The sequence below is a fragment of the Lithobates pipiens genome, unplaced genomic scaffold (assembly GCF_037356315.1).
Source record: "Lithobates pipiens isolate NorthernLeopardFrog02 unplaced genomic scaffold, aLitPip1_a1.2 Scaffold_16, whole genome shotgun sequence".
NCBI lineage: Eukaryota > Metazoa > Chordata > Amphibia > Anura > Ranidae > Lithobates > Lithobates pipiens.
In genome coordinates, this window is record NW_027507748.1 from 596,665,347 (window position 1) to 596,684,443 (window position 19,097).

At 42.6% G+C, this 19,097-nt stretch overlaps 1 protein-coding gene across 2 annotated transcripts in view; it reads right to left on the reverse strand.

The window, feature by feature from the left end:
* Window positions 1-9,682, reverse strand: part of CUNH11orf65 (chromosome unknown C11orf65 homolog) — a 72,726-nt gene extending 63,044 nt beyond the window's left edge. For both annotated transcript variants that reach the window (XM_077483960.1, XM_077483961.1), the window contains exon 1: window positions 9,398-9,682. The gene's annotated coding sequence lies outside the window, so the exon portion shown is untranslated. The remainder of the gene's footprint in view (window positions 1-9,397) is intronic.
* Window positions 9,683-19,097: the final 9,415 nt, after the last annotated feature.

Here is a 19,097-nt window from a genome sequence, read left to right on the forward strand (position 1 = left end):
TCGGACTGTGTACTTTTTTTAAAAAAAAGGGGTCATTTGGGGGAGATTTGTCCTGTCCTGTTTTCGGCCCGCAAGAAATGAGATCCATTTTTCAGATATATACCACAGTTTGTGGACTCTAACTTTCCTACAGACTAAGTAATATACATTGAATTGGGTTATTTTCACCTAAGAAATGTACCAGAATTCAGTTTGGCCTAAATTTATTAAAAAAAGATTATTTACAAAATGATATAACAAAAATGAGAGACAAATGATAAAAAATTCATATGGGTACAGTGTTGCATGTAAAGTGTGACAGTGTTGAAAGCTGAAAATTGGCCTGGCCAGGAAGGGGGTGAAAATGCCTGGTATTGAGGTTGTTAAAACCTAACTCCAGGTTTATTATCACTTTAAATAGTTAATTTAGACCAAGCTGGCCTAAACAAATGATTTCTTTCATTAGAACATGCGACTGCTGGGAGCATGGTATAAACTGATTGTAGCATCAGCCATATACAGTATACAGCGCTGTGTTCCAGAAGCGTTACAGGGATCTCCTGTCCTGTTCCCAGAAAAAAAAAATGGAGTTTGGCTGAGTGCTGCTCAGTCCTTTGGAATGACTCCCAGCACATGTATTAGTAAAGGAAAACAGTTTGTTTGCATCAGCTTGTTCTAAATTATCTATTTAAAGTAAAATCAAATCTGGAGTTCAGCTTTAAAGAAAAGCTCTGGAGGAAAAGAAAATTTTGTCCAGGAGACTGCGCAGCAGAGATATACTTACCTAATCCGTCCATCCTCTGAGCACAAGATTCATCCCCACCACATGCTAGCGGTCTTGTGAATGAAATGTTCCTGACGTCATCGTGCCCACAGATCGACTCTGGATGTGAGGACAGCAGGAACAGTCCACAGATGGACCTGGGGAGCCCTGTTTTCTGGAGGATCGAAGGATCAGGTAAGTATAGCTTTTTCCTTGTGCCCCTAGACAAAATGAGCAGTTAAATATATTGTCTGGAAATCTGGGCTTTCCATTGCTGTCTGAGGAGAGAAAAACAAGGAGCTACTTGAGGTGGTTATTATTATTATTATACAGGATTTATAGAGTGCCAAGTTTGTGCAACTCTTAACAAAATGAAGGCAGACATTACAGTTACATTACAATTTGGTACAAGAGGAATCAGAGGGCCCTGCTCATTAGAGCTTACAATCTAAAAAGGAGGTTCAATTGATACAAAAGGTAATAGCTGTGGGGGGATGAGCTGATGGAGGAAGTAAAGCAATGTATTGGTTATAAGCAGGATAGGCTTCTTTAACGAGAAGGGTTTTCCGGGATCGTCTAAAGATGGATAGATTAGGGGACAGTCGGACAGATTGGGGTAGGGAGTTCCAAAGCATGGAAGAAGCTCTGGATAAATCCTGGAGGCGAGCATGGGAGGAGGTGACAAGGGAGCTAGAGAGCAGGAGGTCTTGGAAGGACTGAAGAGAGCGACTTGGTTGGTATTTTGGGACTAGGTTAGTGATGTAGCTGGGGGCAGAGTTATGGATGGCTTTTTAAATTGCTAGTACTTTGAATTTTATTCATTTGGTGAGTGGAAGTCAGTGGAGGGATTGGCTGAGAGGGGTGGAGGACACTGAATGGTTAGTAAGATGGATGAGTCTTGCAGCGGCATTCATTGTGGAATGAAGGGGGATAGTCCATGTTACTGTTTCTCAAGTTCAGTCCTCAAGGCGCCCCAACAGGTCATGTTTTTGGGATTTCCCTCAGATGAAACAGCTGTGGTAATTACTAAGGCTATGAAACCAATCAAATCACCTGTGCAAAATAATGGAAAGCCTGAAAACATGACCTGTTGGGGTGCCTCGAGGACTGGAGTTGAGAAACACTGGTCTATGTAAAGGTAATCCAATAAGGAGGGAGTTGCAGTAGTCGAGGGAATGATGTCATTAGTTAAAGCAGTTGGTGGTGTCATTAGTTAAAGCAGTTGTATACCCCTTTTTTTCATTTTTAAAATGAATATCTCCTTAACCCACAGGGTTTAGGAGATATTCACCCTGCATGTATCCACTGACGCCAGCGGTGCATGCGTAGAAAAGGTCCGGCATATCGTTTCCGGCATGGAGGACTCCCGCGCACATGTGCGAGAATGAGGTAATCCTGGCTCCGAGCACTCACAGCGTGAACTAGGAAGAAAGGCATAGGGGAAATTGTCAGCTCCCTCAGTGGTGACCGGGATGTGATGCCAACACTTCGTTCTAAGGTAAGTATTTCATAATGAGCTAGTATGCGGTGCTTACTAGCTCATTATGCCTTTGCCTTACAGGGTTTTTTTTCGTTTGCGGCTATACAAGCACTTTAAAAAGTGGCGTATTTTAGAAATGTTGTGGAGGATAAGGCGGCACGATTTGGATGTGGGCCTGAAAGGACAGTTCAGAGTCTAAGGTTACCCCTAGCACCTTAGTATGTGGGGACAGACTGATAGATGTGCCATTGATCTTGACAGAGAAGTCAGGAGAAGGGGCACGTGGGGGAGGAAGTATTAAGTGCTCGGTTTTATATAGATTCAGTTTAAGGAAGTGGTGTGACATCCTGACTGATGTGTCTGTTAGTAAATCAGTGATGCGTGAGGAGACTGATGAGGTGGGCTGAGGGGCAGAGAGATAGATTTGGGTGTCATCGGCATATAAAATGGTAGTGGAAGCCATGGGAGGCTATCAGCTGACCCAGGGAGGACGTGTAGATTGAGAATAGTAGAGGTCCAACACAGAACCTTGAGGGACCCCAACGGTAAGAGGAGTTGGAAAGGAGGAAGTGGAGTTGTAAGTGACACTGAAGGAGTGGTTGAGATGAGTAAGATTTGAACCAACGGAGAAAGCAGCCATGGAGACCAAGCAAATTGGGTTTTTTGAAGAGGAGGAGGTGGTCAACTGTATCAAAGGAAGCGGAAAGATCCAAGAGTAAGAGTACGGAATAATGACCGTTGGTTTTGGTTTTGGCTGTTAGTAAGTCGTTTGATGGTGATAAACCAACACGTTACACATTATAATAACGATTTACGAGAAAATAGAGCTATCAAAAGATAATTGTTCATTTCATGTGAAACGATAAAAAAAAATAACACACCTTGATGACATTTATGTTTATTAGACTTTGGGATTGCTACACACCCAAAACAAACTTGTGTAGCACGTCCAGTCTCTCTGCATGTTTGCCAGGACCCCCCCAGTAAAAAACTAGCTTTTATTATTCAAAGCTGGCACAGCTGTGTACACACAAAAGGTCAGCAGCTTGGGCTGTCAAACAAAAAGCAGCCTGACAGTGCTACAGAAAGATACAATGGGGTTGATTTACTACAACTGGGGAGTGCAAAATCTTGTGCAGCTGTACATGGTAGCCAATCAGGTTCTAACTTCAGCCTGTTCAATTAAACTTTGTCAAAGAACCTGGAAGTTGATTGGTTTCTATGCAGAGCTGATTTTGCACCTTCCAATTTTAGTAAATCGTCCCCAATGTAACATACTTTTTCTTTTGTATCATTCTGCTCATTCATCTGCAGATCAAAAGGGATGAATGTGATCTACAGATGATGACAGTAAAGGCTACATGGCAAGTAAAAAAAAAGTAAAAAAATGTATATATATATTTTTTTTTCCTTTTTCAAATGTTCCTCTGTTTAACCCTTGTTAACCCATAGTCTACTGTAATCAGCCCTAATTACCTTTTTTTTCTCCTTCTCCATTCAGTTTTTATTTTCCTGACGATTCTCTTTTGCTCTTTTACTATTTTATTAAACCATTAATAATTAAAATTTGTTTTGTATAAGTTTGTTTTGTTTGTTATTATTTTTACACCTTTAACATATATTTATATAAGTTTCACATTTTAAAAAGTGCATAGTTAAAAAACAAAAAACAAAAACTGTTTATTTCATGTGTAAATAGCTTTGTACCAAAATCATAATTTTAGTATAGTTTTAAACAGGAGAAATGGCAGCAGGGGTAGGCAACCTTAAAGTGGTTGTAAAGTCCGATTTTTTTTTTTTTATCTTAATGCATTCTATGCATTAAGATAAAAAAAAAATTCCGTGTGCAGCAGCCCCCTGCAGCCCCCCTAATACTTACCTGAGCACATCTTGATCCACAGATGTTGCAGGAGAGACTCTTTATCCTCATCGACTGAGACAGCATGGTGTGGTGCCATGGAGGTGGTGCACAGAGCAGGTACGTCAAACATGTTTGTTATTTTTAAGTTAAGAAAACAGACTTTAGTATCACTTTAAAGAGGTGGAGATTTACAACAAGGGAAAAGTCAAAGATCAAGGAAAGCTGCAGGTACACTGCACCTGCGGTGTGGGTAGACCGCAGCACATCAGTGTGAAAGCAGCCCTATACTATTAAGCCCAGTGTATTGCATCACGCTGACTCACTCCACATGGGACAGGAGCCAGCACTACAGAGGAAGCATCATCTTATGCGGCTTTTGTCCCCTACTAAAGCTTCAACTTTACAAGTAATTCCTCTGCATTGCACTCTGTTTGATGCTCTGGAATGGCGGGTCAGCAAGCCAAGACCGCAATCCACCAGTCACCTGGCTGCAATCTACATGTTCCTCCTGACCCCTAATTACAGAATAAAATGAGCGCTTGTTATCTGCAGTTACACTATTTACTTTTAAAGAACACTATTACAGAAGAGAGGGGACAAATTGTGAACAAAGGGGACTGGAGGGTAACCAACCCCCAGGACTTTATCAACGGCACTAAGTATGATCAATCAATATTTAAAATCAATTATAAATTTTATTCAATGTACAAAAAACATTATTTGAAACAAGTGACTTTCGTCTGTTTTACATATATAGTACAAAATACGGATATACAGAAATAGGTATATGAGCCTTGAAGACTACATAAGTTACCACATTAGTGTATAATTCAAACTGCATTGTTTCTTTCTACATGTTTCGCTCAGATAGAGCTTCCTCAGGACAATTGCAGCGTATAATATTCTACAAAAGAACAAAATTGTATAGACAAATTGATTAAATTGAAAAAGAGATAAAATAAAATATGCATAAATAAGTTTTGTTTTGTACATAGCACAATCAACAGAGAGTACAGAAGGCATTAACCAATGTGGGTCAACACATTCTGATCAAATAACTCTGGTGGCAGAGCTCCCTTCCAGACATCTTTGATGGCCGGAAAGGAGCACAGCCACCACCCTAAACGTAAAACATAAGGACATAAATTTACAAGTCAATATAAAGTACCAAATTGGTTATTCAAGCCGGGGGACACATTAACCCTTTATTTGGGTGGCGTCCCACATATTCATAATCATAATGTATGAGCAAATACCATTCTCCTCTAAAGAGAATGATAACAGGATTGAACTATGAACCATTGAAAAAAAAAAAAAAAAAAAAAATTTTTATAAAGGGATGACATTCTAGACATACAAATATTGTGCATAAAAGAGGTTATAAAAAAGAAATATCCAAAAAACATTGTATATAATAATGTAAAATAGGAAAAGAAGGCAAAACACAGCCTCTTACCACATAAATCTGATAAATTAAAATGCTTTGGAGTCGTGGCAGTTTGTCTGATTATTAAAATACAGACCAGTTGTCTTATTTTATTCTGTCATCAAATGAGCGGATCACGGTGAGGGCATCATTAGGGATCTCCCGATCAACCCCTCTAGGGATCTGCAGAAGCACAAGAAATAGATATGTAATGGGCCAGTTCGAATAAAACATCAAGTTGGCCCAATCAATGCTCCAAACATACCTGGTGGAAACCTGATGGTATTTGTAAATAGAGTAGAACCAGTTCAATAAGCCCAATATCAGCAATCAGCCTGTATTGTCAGACATAGATTGGATAGAGTGTAGTTCAGGCACAGAAATTTTCACTGGGCTGATCTCTAAAAGAACAATAGAAAGAGAGAGAACACACTTGTTCCCCTTACTGTTGCAAGAATATCTCCAAGCGATCATCAATGTGATCTCCTCAAAGCCTTTCCTTTCTTACCTTATTCAATTAAGTAGTGTGTAATCCTAAAGGTTAGAATGCTCCTCCACTCGTTCAGCAGCTCCCCAGTGGAGGAGCATTCTAACCTTTAGGATTACACACTACTTAATTGAATAAGGTAAGAAAGGAAAGGCTTTGAGGAGATCACATTGATGATCGCTTGGAGATATTCTTGCAACAGTAATGGGAACAAGTGTGTTCTCTCTCTTTCTATTGTTCTTTTAGAGATCAGCCCAGTGAAAATTTCTGTGCCTGAACTACACTCTATCCAATCTATGTCTGACAATACAGGCTGATTGCTGATATTGGGCTTATTGAACTGGTTCTACTCTATTTACAAATACCATCAGGTTTCCACCAGGTATGTTTGGAGCATTGATTGGGCCAACTTGATGTTTTATTCGAACTGGCCCATTACATATCTATTTCTTGTGCTTCTGCAGATCCCTAGAGGGGTTGATCGGGAGATCCCTAATGATGCCCTCACCGTGATCCGCTCATTTGATGACAGAATAAAATAAGACAACTGGTCTGTATTTTAATAATCAGACAAACTGCCACGACTCCAAAGCATTTTAATTTATCAGATTTATGGGGTAAGAGGCTGTGTTTTGCCTTCTTTTCCTATTTTACATTATTATATACAATGTTTTTTGGATATTTCTTTTTTATAACCTCTTTTATGCACAATATTTGTATGTCTAGAATGTCATCCCTTTATAAAAATTTATTTATTTTTTTTTTTTTCAATGGTTCATAGTTCAATCCTGTTATCATTCTCTTTAGAGGAGAATGGTATTTGCTCATACATTATGATTATGAATATGTGGGACGCCACCCAAATAAAGGGTTAATGTGTCCCCCGGCTTGAATAACCAATTTGGTACTTTATATTGACTTGTAAATTTATGTCCTTATGTTTTACGTTTAGGGTGGTGGCTGTGCTCCTTTCCGGCCATCAAAGATGTCTGGAAGGGAGCTCTGCCACCAGAGTTATTTGATCAGAATGTGTTGACCCACATTGGTTAATGCCTTCTGTACTCTCTGTTGATTGTGCTATGTACAAAACAAAACTTATTTATGCATATTTTATTTTATCTCTTTTTCAATTTAATCAATTTGTCTATACAATTTTGTTCTTTTGTAGAATATTATACGCTGCAATTGTCCTGAGGAAGCTCTATCTGAGCGAAACATGTAGAAAGAAACAATGCAGTTTGAATTATACACTAATGTGGTAACTTATGTAGTCTTCAAGGCTCATATACCTATTTCTGTATATCCGTATTTTGTACTATATATGTAAAACAGACGAAAGTCACTTGTTTCAAATAATGTTTTTTGTACATTGAATACAATTTATAATTGATTTTAAATATTGATTGATCATACTTAGTGCCGTTGATAAAGTCCCGGGGGTTGGTTACCCTCCAGTCCCCTTTGTTCACAATTTGTCCCCTCTCTTCTGTAATAATTTTCAACAGGGATGTGGCACTCCTTTCACCATTTAGATTAATATGAACCTGAGCCTTGTCATATATATATCCTTTTGTATATTTTAAAGAACACTGCTCAGAGAAAAAGAACGTGTTTTGCAAGACAATAATCACAAAAAGAAAGCCTGATTTGTCCTTAAAAAAAAAAAACACACACTATACGTTATATTGCCAAAAGTATCGGGACACCTGCCTTTACATGCTCATGAACTTTAGGGTTAAGGGGACAGTTTTAGGAGTAGTTTTGCTGGCATTCTACTTTAACCCCTTTGCCTTCCACAGCTATAGACCAGACCATTTTTTACAATTCTGCTACAGACCTGTTTGTTCTGCGATATATATTTTTTATTTCTTAAGATAAAGTAACACATAATGTATTCCAGAAAAACCTAACTACTCCTAAAACTGTCCCCATACCCCTCCCCTCACCTATGCTAACTAATTTGTGTAAGAAACATATACAGAGATAGTAAGCTATATACTTACCTATTTTCAGGCCGTTACGGTTTGGTTACCTAATCCAGCTCTCCTGTGTCAGCCAGTGCCGCTGTAGGGGAGAGGAGGGAGTGCCCACAACAGATGGGTCATTAAAGCCTACGAATGATGTCACCGCTCCACACATAACCAGCTGTTTTTGGAATGCCCTCTCCTCTCCCTTGCAGTGCTGCTGGCTGGCCCAAGGTAGATCACTGAACCAAAGAGGTCTGAAAAAATGTATATTTCTTGCACAGGTTAGTCAGAAAAGATATGTTAGGAAAGGGGAGGGGACAGTTATAAGATTAGATATATCCCTGAATTCTACTTTATTTTTTATTCTACTTTACTTTATTATTTATATAATTTGTTTTGTAATGGTACTCCCTTTATATTGTAAGTCACTGCACAAACTGTTGGTGCTATATGAATCCTGTATAATGATAATATCAGTAGCGGGCGTCTGTGGTGGGACAAGGTCATTCAGCACAGGGGGCAAAGATGCCAAACCCCATTCATGATGTACAAGCTTAGAGGATCCAACACCCAGCAGTCTCTCAGTTGTCAAAATCACTGTGCAGCTCAATTTTAACACTGGGCACATGCTTGTTGATGGCTCTCCTCCACTCCCAGCTCTCTCCTGGATACTTCTCCACTCAGCGGTGTGGGCTGTGCTCCCTTTTCCCCTCCCGCTAGTGCAGCTCCTGTGTGCCTGTTAACACTGCTGCCTGCTTGTTAATACAAGAGTGCTACACTGTCGGGAAGGAGGAGGGAGAGTCCGCACCACTTTCTGGCTCTTTCCTCCTCTCCTTACTTCTCCCAGTGCTGGGTTGACAGAAGTAGTGATGCTGCTGTCACTACTCCTGTCAGTCTTAAAACAGAAGAAAAGTGCCTCCATCCCTACAGTAAACCATTGCGTCCAGGGCAGCCGACCCTACTGCCCACCCCTGAGTGAGGTTATGGCAACTTATCCATCTATGTGAAAGGAGCCTAATACCATATATATATATATATATATATATATATATATATATATATATATATACATATACATATACACACATACATACATACACACACACACCTATACATACATACGCATGCCCCCTAACTGCATTTTATTACTCATAAATCTGAAAAGATTTTGAAATGCCATTAAGATCAGGCTTCTGTGAGGTTTTAGTAATTGGGTTTCAATCTACTTTATAGAGAAAATTGAGTACTGTCCGTGATACTTTTTTTATTTGCACTAACATACAATTTTTCAGGACAAGCTTTCGGGTATGTCCCCTTCTTCAAGGTCCAAGCAGTACTGATTTACAAATTTTTAATCTACTTTATACATATGTTCAATACAACAAAACATGAATGATCTCTGTAGATTAGGGTAACATGAGGGCTCAGCCTTACCTGCACTGTGGTGTGCAATCATCAGACAGATCCTCCTGTACAGTACAAGGTAAGTAATGATAAGTATGGGGCTCCTATGTGGAGGGCTTCTATTTCCCCTAATACATGTAATAATAAAAGAGCATGCAGCAGCCCCCCTCCCTCCTGTAGTATCAGAGGTCTCTCTCTGCACACACAATCAGTGAAGTCAGCGGAGCAAACAACAGGGAATCACTGCAACTCCATAGCAGGACATGTGGGAGCTGCTCAGCGTCTGGTTGCCGTAGCAACGCTCTGTCCGGACATGACGTGCAGTGCGAGCTGCTCAACAGACAGGGAGTGGAGTCGATCATGTGGTCTGACGTTGTCATGTGACTGCCTGCTAGTATGTGTGAGAAAATGAGTAAGAACATGAAAGAAGCATGTGACCTGTAGTGCTGGGACTTGTCTACACACTGTGTGTGATAAAGTGTTTATTTAGAGGGTGCATGAGGCTCACATTCACTACGTTTTAACACCAGCTTAACCACTTGGACACTTTCTCCCCTTCCTGCCCAGGCCAAGCTTTCATCGCTGTCACATTTTGAATGACAATTGCGCAGTCATGTAATGCTGTATCAATATGACATTTTTTATCATTTTGTTCACACATATAAAGCTTTCTTTTGGTGGTATTTAATCACCACTGGGATTTTTATTATTTGCTAAATAAACAAAAAAGGGCCGAAATTAAAAAAAAAGAAAAAAGGTTTTCATAGTTTGCTATAAATATTTGAAAACAGAATTTTTTACTCCTTCATTGATGTGCGCTGATGAGGCTGCACTGATGGGCACTGATAAGGTGGCACTCATGAGGCGGGATTGGTGGGCACTAATTGGGGCACTGATGAGGCTGCACTGATAGGAGGCAAAGATAGTGGGTGGCAAAGATAGGCAGCACTAATAGGTGGCACTAATAATGAGGCATTGATGTGCACTGATTGGCAGCACTGATGGGCAATGATAGGTGGGCATTGTTTAGCAGTACTGATGGTCACTGGTAGGTGGCATTGGAGGGCACTGCTGAGCAGCAGTGATTGTCGGTGTGTTGGACCGATGTCCCTTTTACATGAGCCGGTAGTTGCCTTGTTTTCTCTTCTCACAGCGTGAGGGGGAAAAAAGCCTATTACTAGCTTCTGTTTACATCATGTGATCAGCTGTCATTAGCTGACAGTTGATCACATGGAAAGGGGCTGGGATAGGCCCTTTACTCCGATCTGTGATCAGCCAGTCCCAAGGACTCGGAATCACAGAGCAGGCCGTCACGTGTTGCAGGGGGCATGTTGGCAGCGCTAGGATGGGAGGAGATCCATTTTCCTGGAAATTTAGGCTCATGCTGTAGCTGTATTTTGGCTATAACACAGGCTTCAAGTGAGTAAAGTGGTTGTAAAGGCAGAAGGCTTTTACCTTCATGCATTCTATGCCATAAGCTAAATAACCTTTTGTATGCAGCTTTCCCCACAACCCCCCTTAATATATACCTGAGCCCAATCTAGATCCATCAATGTGCAATAGCCAAGGCTCTATCGGGTCTCTTGCTCCTGATTTGTTCAGGTACAGAAGCAGCAGTCATTGGCTCCCACTGCTGTTAACCAGAGCCAGTGAGGAGGGAGCAGGGGCGGGGCCAAGTCGCACTCTGTTTGTCTTAGGGACACGCAAAACGGAGCTCTGGAGCAAGCATGCATAAGTGCCCCTATAGCAAATAGCTATGCTAAGGGGGCACACGGCTTGTAGCCAGGAAATGCTAGAAGAGAAGGATTGGTTAGTTATTAAAGAAAAGAATGAAGCCTTTACTATTACTTTAAGGACTCACTCACACCCTTCCAATGTGGTGTGTTGTGAATATACACTGCAATTAGGGCTCAGTCACACATGCTTTGGTCTCTGAAGAGTGATCCACACATATCTGAATCACTGTTCAGAGAGCATTTGACAGGTGGTGTAGAGGCATTGTAACACTACTGTCTGTAAGTGCTGGATGAGTGGAGGTGTGTCATCTTCAGGTGTGCAGAGAAATCACAAAACACTTCAGCGGCTCCTCTGGGGATAACGCTACACATAATTAGTTGTCCTGAGTTTCGTGGTTTTTGGGTGGGTGGGGGTTCTGGATGGTATATGAAAGTGCTCTTCCAATAGTCCACAGTCACTGTTTTCCTGTGCTTTTCTTCATATTTCAGACCATCACCGTGAATGTGTTTTATTCGTTTCTGTGGCTCTTAGCGATTACCCATTCCAGTTTAATTCAAATGTAAAGACTTCTTGTTGGAAAGCTAATTAGATTATGGGATTTTTACAGTTTTTAGATGAAAGATTTAGCATTGTACAAATGCTCATGATCACGCCGGAATACTTTGGAAGATATAAAATTTAATATTAATTAGTGCTTCTGGCCCATGTCTGCCATTTTAAGCAATCTTTAATGAGTAACACAAATTTCAAGACATTATATTTAACATGCTTGAAAAATTGCATTATTTCTATTTGACCTTCTTCCTGGACTGTAGACTTAATTATATCTTCTTTCAGCGTGCAAAGAATTTAATTAACTGAGTTAATTTCAGCATGTGTGATTGTTGGCAGATTACAATAGCGAGGAGGCTTATTCAGAATTCTTTTGTAGTATTGAACACATTGATAAATGTGCCTTAAAGTGGAAGTATACCAGGCCAATTTTTCTTTCTTTAAAAAAAAAAAAAAACCCTGCAAAGCAAAAGCATAATGTGCTAGTATGCATCGCATACTAGCACATTATGAAATACTTACCTTAGAACAAAGCCCTGCACCGCTGCGCTGTGAACTCTGACAGATGCTTCCATCTTCATCTGGTCTTCCTTGCTGGTTGGCGTCCTCCGGCTGTCTGATTAGCTGCGCCACAATGACGTAACTCCCACAAATGTGCACAGGAGTCATGGACTGTGTCATGGAGCTCTGAGAGGATGATGCGGGTATACTATCCCTTCAGAACGCATCCTCCAGTGACATCAACAGCTGCATGAAGTGTGAATATCCCCTAAACCATGAAGGTTTAGGAGATAGTCATATTACCTACAAATAAGAATTATTATAGGCTTACCCAGGGCCGTTTTTAACGCGGGGCAAAAGGGACATCTGCCCAGGGCCCTGTCATTGTTGGGGGCCCTGCGCTGCCCACCTTTTGAGCCCCGCGCTGCTTCTGTATTTCCAAGTGACAGTGCTCCTCTCTCAGCGGCCACTCTGGGGAGTGTCTGATACACACACGCTCTATGAGAGAGAGGAGGAAGGGGGCGGCGAATCTGCACAGGGGAAGCTACCTCAAACTGGCATGCTGCACGGACTTTGGGGGACTGGACAACATGCTGTAGCATTTGGGACAGAGGAAATCTCTGTACTGGAATGGCGGGGGGGGGGGGGCTTCGGGGGAGGAAAGTTTTACCTTGTACTTGGGGGGAGAGTGGGGGGGGGGGGCTTTGGGGGAGGAAAGTTTTACCTTGTACTTGGGGGGAGAGTGGAGTGTGGAGCTCTGTACTGGAATCTGGAGGGGAGGAGAGCCATGCATCCCTACACTCTGCACCCACCTCACCACCTGCACTCTGCACCCACCCCTCACCCCCCTGCACTCTGCACCCAAGCCTCACCCCCTCCCTGCACTCTGCACCCACCCCTCACCTCCTGCACTCTGCACCACCCCTCACCCCCTCCCTGCACTCTGGACCCACCTCACCACCTGCACTCTGCACCCACCCCTCACCACCTGCACTCTGCACCCACCCCTCACCACCTGCACTCTGCCCCCAGCCCTCACCACCTGCACTCTGCCCGCACCCACCTCACCACCTGCACTCTGCACCCACCTCACCCCCTCCCTGCACTCTGCACCCACCCCTCACCCCCTCCCTGCACTCTGCACCCACCCCTCACCCCCCTGCACTCTGCACCCAAGCCTCACCCCCTCCCTGCACTCTGCACCCACCCCTCACCTCCTGCACTCTGCACCACCCCTCACCCCCTCCCTGCACTCTGGACCCACCTCACCACCTGCACTCTGCCCCCAGCCCTCACCACCTGCACTCTGCCCGCACCCACCTCACCACCTGCAGTCTGCACCCAAGCCTCACCCCCTCCCTGCACTCTGCACCCACCCCTCACCCCCTGCACTCTGCACCACCCCTCACCCACTCCCTGCACTCTGCACCCATCTCACCCCCTGCACTCTGCACCCACCCCTCACCCCCTGCACTCTGCACCCACTTCAACAGCTGCACTCTGCACCCACCTCACCACCTGCACTCTGCACTCACCTCACCCCCTCCCTGCACTCTGCACCCACCCCTCACCCCCTGCACTCTGTGTCCTCATTAGATATAATTTTCTCACTTCCTGTCCCAGTGATCACACATGATGAAGGTTATAATCCACTGAATAAAATGTTAAAGCTGCAGTGCTACTTTACAATAAAAGTTCTGTACTAGAGCATGTGATAAATTTCAGCCTCCTGGTAGTAGTATTTAATTGAATAAGAATGCAGCCTATACTGGCCTGGAGTTTTCTGTGGTAATATAAGAAGAGTGAGACCGAGTTACTTGCGTGTGAATCTGTGTAATGCAATAAAATTCTTTCCTCTGCTTGAATTGTCATATCATGTCCTTGGGGAGATGCTTTGCCTTCAATGAAAGAGTATTTTAACCATCTAAAAAAATAATGCACTAGCCTGTGTACTGACCCACCCAGTTCTACAGAAAAGATATTTCATTCATTTATTGTATGGGGAGAATGTGGAAAAGAAGAGAGAGTGAGAGACATTTGGATCGAGAAGTAGAAAGAAAAAACTCAGTGGTGAAAGAAGAAGGAGAGGAATGGAAGAACAGAGCAATGGAGAGAAGACGGGAACTAGAAAGGAGGCAAACAAATAAGTAAGAGAGAGTCAAAATGAAATTTCAGCCAAAAACCTTTCTACACATGACACTGAAAGAGGAGAAATCTACTGAAAGGGACACCTATTAGGCCCCTTTCACACTGGGGCGGGGCGGCCGTCGGCGGTAAAGCGCCGCTATTTCTAGTGGTGCTTTACCGTCATTTTAGCGGCAGTCTGCGGGCGCTAGCGAGGTGGTTTTAACCCCTGCTAGCGGCCGAAAAAGGGTTAAATCCTTGCAGCGGTGCTTTGCCGGCGGTATAGCCGCGCAGTCCCATTGATTTCAATGGGTAGGAGCGGTTTAAGAGCAGTGAATACACCGCTCCTTCACCGCCCCAAAGATGCGGCTAGCAGGACTTTTTTTTACCGTCCTGCTAGCGCAGGAGTGAAAGGGGCCGGTTTTTTCAGGCGTTACACCGTCCCAGTGTGAAAGGGGCCTTAGAGTGACAACCATCAAAGGCTGTAAATCCACTCCTATAATTTTCACATCGAGATCCTAAGGCCGGTCATAGACGGTTCGAATTTCGGCTGGTTCAGCTGAATATACCCAAGTTGATCGGCACAACCAAACCACCGGATTTTAAGTATGATCATCGCTACAGGTATAGGTGCTAGCAATAATCCATGTGTTCTTCCTCTCTTCAATACACCCCCCCCCCCCACCAGCTTGGAGAATACAATTGCTTGACAGGAGGGATTTCCTTGTCAACACTGTCTGTGATTGCAGGAAAGAAACTCACTTGGTCTATGGCCAGCTTAACTATTCCCCACACTAAATAAAATGACTAGAGGAAATGTGGTGGCTTTGGAATCCAATGATAGATCCTTAAGCCCATGGGCGTCCGCAGGTAGGGGCAAAGGGGGTCAAGTGCCCCCCCCCCCCTGGAATTGGGGATCAGATCTTAAATTCAGCACAGTTGCGTCGCTATCGGGGCTTCCTGCCCACTCCGTTCCTTCCCTATTGGCCATAACTGAGGGCCAATCAAAGGAGACTAGGAGAGGAGAGCATCATGTAGTCCCAAAGATTGGCAGCCCCATTTTCCACAGGGAGGAGGCTATATCTCGATCAAGAGAAGCTGAGAGAGAGAGTGCTACAGGACAAAGAATGAGGAGTGTACCGGGCAGAAGCCAGAGAGACCAGGGTACAGACATGCTACACTACTGACCAGAGTCACCCCTGGGGGACCCAGAGTGATCAATCGTCCAGCCAGAGGGACCACTGCTGTAGTTTCGCTGGGTCTGGTAAAAGGGTCTGTTGGTCATTATCCTTTACTCATCTAAGGAACTGTACTACGTCTGCAGTCTCTCACCATGATAATGACATTGTCGAAAAGGGGCGGTGCATGGGTGACTCTAAAATGATGCCCCCCCCCCCCTGAAAAAAGTTCTGCGGACGCCCATTAAGCCTGTTAAATTTTTCACGATTAGGTTTTGGTCAAAATGTCTCTGACAGTCACTGGATCTTGGGTAAAGTTAGTTTGTTGGGTTTCACTTGGTTGTGCTGTAGACTTTTATTCACAGAAATAACTGTTACCAAAAGGGCACATTGAGTACATAAACACTTATGTAATGATAGAACGTCTGTATATTAATCCTTTAAAAAAAAAAGATTGAGGCACATTGAACTGCCATCTTGTCTATTATGTGGATATTTTATCACATTCAGCAGATACCTCCGATGTCTAAAGCTGGCCACACACAAGTAGAATTTCGTTTGTATGGAGACTATGGAAAAGTTTATTAGAACATTCTTTGTGGACATCATTGAATCAACTAATTTTGTTTAAAAGCCCTTAAAATTTCATCCAGACCTGCTACTTGAATGGAATCCCACACACATTAAACAGGTTTCTTTTGTGCTTAGAACATGCACATTACCGTATGTGCATTTTTTTTGTGTACGAAAACAACATTCACAGTAAGTGAGTTTTAAAAAAATAAAATTCTATCCTGCTTTTTTCGATTTTCTCATCACTACAGTTTAAAATGAATGTTGGCTTAACCCCACTAACCAATAGAAAATTGAAAGAATCTTCTAAAAAAAAAAAAATTCAAACAAAGTTCTGTTGGTATATGGTTTTAACCTTCCAATAGACTCTTATCCTACTGCTTATAAGGCATCTACTGTAAAGTAATGGGTTTCTCTTCAAGGTCCGCATTTTGTTCTCTAGTTTCCAGACTGATTTGAGACTATTTATTATTTGGTGGGGATACCCCATTCTAGACATTGGGAGGTACAGAGGTTTTTAAAAATGAAAGAATTAGGAGGTGGCGACAAAGGAGAATCACTTCTTCTGCTATAAGTTGTGGACTATAGGTTTAACATCACCTGATAACACATGGCTCAGGAGAACATGGGTGTCCAATCCTTGATGCCCAAAGTCAAGTATATTCCCTTGCTTTTGGAACTGTTACATAGTTACATAGTTAGTCAGGTTGAAAAAAGACACAAGTCCATCCAGTTCAACCACAAAAAAAAAAAAATAATAATAATAATATCATACAATCCCATATACCCAATTCTATAACCACAGTTGATCCAGAGGAAGGCGAAAAAACCCCAGCAGAGCATGATCCAATTTGCTAAAGCAGGGGAAAAAAATCCTTCCTGATCCCCTGAGAGGCAATCGGATTTTCCCCAGATCAACTTTACCTATAAATGTTAGTACCCAGTTATATTATGTACACTTAGGAAATAATCCAGGCCTTTCTTAACCCTTTCATGACTAAGCCTATTTTTGGAATTTGGTGTTTACAAGTTAAAATCCATATTTTTTGCTAGAAAATTACTTGGAACCCCCAAACATTATATATTTTTTTTTAGCAGAGGCTCTAGAGAATAAAACGGCGATTGTTGCAATATTTTATGTCACACGGTATTTGCGCAGTGGTGTTTTAAACGCAACTTTTTGGGAAAAGGGACACTTTCATGAATATAAAAAAAAAAAAACAGTAAAATTAGCCCAATTTTTTTGCGTAATGTTAAAGATAATGTTACGCCGAGTAAATAGATACCAAACATGTCACACTTTATAATTGCGCGCACTTGTAGATTGACGACAAAGTACGGTACCTAAAAATCTCAATAGGCGACGCTTTAAAAAAAATTTACGGTTACCAGGTTAGCGTTACAGAGGAGGTCTACTGCTAGAATTATTGCTCTCGCTCTGACGATCGCGGCGATACCTCACATGTGTGATTTGAACACCGTTTACATACGCGGGCGCGACTTCCGTATGCGTTTTCTTTGCTTCACGAGCTCGCGGGGACGGCGGGCGCTTTGAAATTTTTTTATTTTTTTTTTTTATTTATTTTATTTATTTTAAAACGACTAAATTGTTTAAAAAAAAATAATAATAATTTGATCACTTTTATTGCTGTCACAAGGAATGTAAACATCCCTTGTGACAGTAATAGGTGGTAACAGGTCCTCTTTATGGAGGGATCGGGGGTCTAAAAGACCCCCCACCCCTCCTTTACACTTCAATGTATTCAGATCGCCGAAAACGGCGATTCTGAATACCGGATATTTTTTTAAATCCGGCGCCATTGGCAGCCGAGTAAACGGGAAGTGACGTCATGACGTCGCTTCCGTGTTTACGATGAGGAGACTGGACGAAGCCGATTACGGCTTCGTTCCAGTTCCTCCGCAGCAGCCGGAGGCGTCGGACCACTGATCGGTGCTCCCGATCGAGCGGGAGCACCGGTAACAGCGGCGAGAGGCGGCGGGAGGGGGGGACGTCCCCTCCCGCTCCTCCGGCATAACAGCCGAGCGGCTTTTAGCCGCATCGGTTGTTATGGCTGGAAAGCCAATCGCCCGCTGAACAAAACGGTACCGGGATGATGCCTGCAGGTGCGGGCATCATCCCGGTATACCCCCCGGAAGCCGAGTACGCAGATCTGCGTACGCTCGGCGGGAAGGGGTTAAAGCAATCTACTGAGCTGGCCAGAAACACGTCTGCAGGGCGTCTATTCCACATTTTCACAGCTCTTATTGTGAAGAAGCCTTTCCGTATTTGGAGGTGAAATCTCTTTTCCACTAGACGTAAAGAGTGCCCCCTTATCCTCTTTGTTGACTGTAAAGTGAATAACTCAACACCAAGTTTACTATATGGACCCCTTATATATTTGTACATGTTGATCATATCCCCCCTTAATCTCCTCTTTTCAAGAGTGAATAAATTCAGTTCCTCTAATCTTTCCTCATAGCTGAGCTCCTCCATGCCTCTTATCAGTTTGGGTGCCCTTCTCTGCACTTTCTCCAGTTCCCCAATATCCTTTTTAAGAACTGGTGCCCAAAACTGAACTGCATATTCCAGATGAGGTCTTACTAATAATGTGAACAGGGGCAAAATGATATCTCTCTCTCTCTCTGGAGTCCATACCTCTCTTAATACAAGAAAAGACCATTGAATGCTATTATTGAGCTTATGATCTGCCAAAACCCCCAGATCCTTCTCCACTATGGATCCTCTCAGTTGTACTCCCCCCTAGAATGTATGATGCATGCATATTTTTAGCCCCAAGTGCATAACTTTACAACTTTGAATCCAAACATAATGGAACTCCAAACTTTGGGGAGAGAACACCCTAAATTACACTTGAAAATTACAATGAAAAAGAACTAAAGTAAGCATTACAGTGAATGCCATTTTCGGTACAAATGTTTCTATAATTCCACTTGATCACAGGTTAGAAGATGAAATAAGTTCTGTAAAGGAATTGGAAAATTCCCACCTGTTAATTCTACAGGGACAGTGAGGGCAGAGCCCCGAGATGCTAAATATACAGAAT